This window comes from Gossypium hirsutum, unplaced genomic scaffold (genome assembly GCF_007990345.1).
Source record: "Gossypium hirsutum isolate 1008001.06 unplaced genomic scaffold, Gossypium_hirsutum_v2.1 scaffold_241, whole genome shotgun sequence".
Lineage (NCBI taxonomy): Eukaryota > Viridiplantae > Streptophyta > Magnoliopsida > Malvales > Malvaceae > Gossypium > Gossypium hirsutum.
Genome location: NW_024402903.1, coordinates 97 through 2899, shown reverse-complemented (window position 1 = coordinate 2899; position 2803 = coordinate 97). Strand labels below are relative to the sequence as shown.

Here is a 2803-nt window from a genome sequence, read left to right as displayed (position 1 = left end):
TTAAGGCACAAGCACATTTGCATGCATTAATCAATAATTAGGGTTACAACCCAAAAATCAATATGAGCCACCTCTCATGGCCATATACAAAATAATCATAATACTTTCATGAGCCAACACATTTAGCTAATCAATATGACACATAACAAAAAGACCAAGTCCCTATACATGCCATACTTAAAATGATAAGACTAGTTATACCCAATTATTCAATTGATAGTGTGATCGAAAACTTTGACGTCTTTCGATCCCCGAGCTAGGTTGGCGACACTATAAAAGATAGAAAGGAAAGGGGTAAGCATAAATCTTAGTAAGTTCACATAGAAATAAAATGCAACTTAAACAAGCATTAATCATACATATAACATAATGAACATAATCTTGCATATTATCAAATCTCTTAAACTTATTCTTCATATATACATATTGATAAACCGTAATATATACATATTTTTAGCCCATGCTTGACATATTTATGAATGATTTTTCTTATCTTTAGTGAATTTGATGCTCCTAATCCTTTAATTTCATATTTTATACTCAAGAGAGCTTAGGATAGCAAAAAGTGCGAGAAACGGGCCAAAAACGGACAAATTGGGCCTAATTTAGTGTTTCACATGGCCTAGGCACTTCCACACAAGTGATCCGTATGCCCGTGTGTGACACACGGGTAGACCAGACGCTCGTGTGTCATGTCCGTGTCGACACTAAACCAAGTTAGAATTGCACACGGCCTGAACATCTTCACACGGGTATGGCACACGGCCGTGTCCCTGTCGAGCCCAAGTCTAATTTTACTCGGAAAAGGATAATTTTGGGCTAATTTGGGCATTACAAAGCCTATTTAAAGACCCTAGAAGAGGATTAAAGGGGGATAGAGAACAGAAGGCAGAAAATACTCAAGAACAGCCATCGAGATCAACTCAGAAGTAGGATCTACATCAAGACTAAAGATTTCCATCCAATTTCCAAGAAGTTCTTTGGGTTTCTTTATGTTTTGTTGTTTTCCAATTTTTGAGATGTTTTTCATTATTAAGAACTAAACTCCCTAAATACCTAAGGGAGATGAAACCTAAGACGAATCTTATTACTCTTTGAATTATATGATAAATACTTATTCTTATTCTTAATTGCGAGATTTAACCCTTGCTTTAATATTCGAGGATATTAATTCAAGTTTTTGATGTGCTTATGCAGTGGAGCAAAAGTCCCTGTTTAAGAGTAGATCGTTCATAAGTAAGCGGAGTTGCATGCAATCCTAGAGATAGGACGACATAAATCCACTGGATTAGAGTCAAATCTAATAAGGGAATCCATAGATCGAGTTAACAAGACAATAGGGGTTTTAATTAGAAACAATATTTCGATTAATCAACCTAGAGTTAGTTGTTTTTAGTCTCAAGAGAGATATTAACATAAATCAGGGATTCCTACGGATTAAGTCAAGTGAATAAATCATCTAATTCAGAGGTAATAAGTGAAGTCTAGGTGAATTTTTCCTTGAGTATTGTCTTCTCCATCAGTTTTCCAAAAGTATTTTCCAAATTTAATCTTTGTCGCAATCTTAGTTAATTAGATAATTAGTTTTAGATTAAAAATTCTCTTAATTGTTAGGCTAGATAATAAAAAAGATAGTAATTACTAGTACTTTTAGTCCTCGTGGATACGATATTTTCGGTCTCACCAAAACTGTACTACTGTTCGATAGGTGCGCTTACCTTAGTTGAATTTTTAGTTAGTTTAGCGAACATCAAGTTTTTGGCGCCGTTGCTGGGGACTAAGATATTAGGAACACTTAATTTTTATTACTTTAGCTATTTTTATTTTTATTGCAATTTAATTTTGTTTTTATTTACAAAATTTTCTTTTATTTACTTCTGGCAGGTTTTTTATAGTTTATGACTAGAAGAAACCCGTCAGGACCTCTAATTTTTTTATAGCGAAATCGAAAGCACAACTCGCAGAAGCCGAAGAGAAATAAGGCAAAGCCTACAATACATAGAGGAAGAGTGAGAGACTGATATACATACCATAACCGAGGAGATGGCTGAGAATTAGAATAATCGTTACCTCTTGTGGTTGCTGCAAATCTGGTAAATCAGAATCCTGCTCCTCGTACTATTTATGATTATGCTAAACCTAATTAATAGGAACTGAATTGAGTATAGTTAGACATGCTGTTGCTGCAAATAATTTTGAATTGAAACCTAACACGATTCAAATGATACAACAGTTTGTTCAGTTTGATGGTTTGTAGGACGAGGATCCAAACACTCGTTTAGCAAATTTTTTGGAATTTTGCGACACCTCTAAGATCAATGGCGTTTCTAACGATCCATTCACCTTCGGTTGTTTCCATTCTCATTGAGTAATAAGGCTAAACAGTGGTTGAACTCGTTACCACAAGGGTTAATCACCACTTGGGAACAAATGACCGAAAAATTTTTGCTTAAATATTTTTCGCCGGCTAAAACGGCTAAATTAAGGAATGATATCTCTTTTTTTGTACAGATGGATTTAGAAACACTTTATGATGCATGGGAGAGATATAAAGATCTATTGAAAAAGTTCTCTCACCACGGATTACCCCTTTGGCTACAAGTTCAAACTTTCCACAACGGTTTAAATATCTCGACTAGACAAATGATTAACGCAGCCGTTGGTGGAACTATCAATAATAAGACACCTGAAGAGGCTTATGAGTTCATAGAAGAGATGCCACTGAATAATTATCAGTGGCAAGTTATGAGGACAAAACCGATGAAAGTAGCCGGTGTTTTTAATGTCGACTCCGTTACTATGC

At 35.0% G+C, this 2803-nt stretch overlaps 1 non-coding gene across 1 annotated transcript; it reads right to left on the bottom strand.

The window, feature by feature from the left end:
- Positions 1-2478: 2478 nt before the first annotated feature.
- LOC121226516 (small nucleolar RNA R71) lies at positions 2479-2585 on the bottom strand. Its single transcript, XR_005924302.1, has one exon. It is a non-coding gene; the product is annotated as a small nucleolar RNA R71 (small nucleolar RNA).
- Positions 2586-2803: the final 218 nt, after the last annotated feature.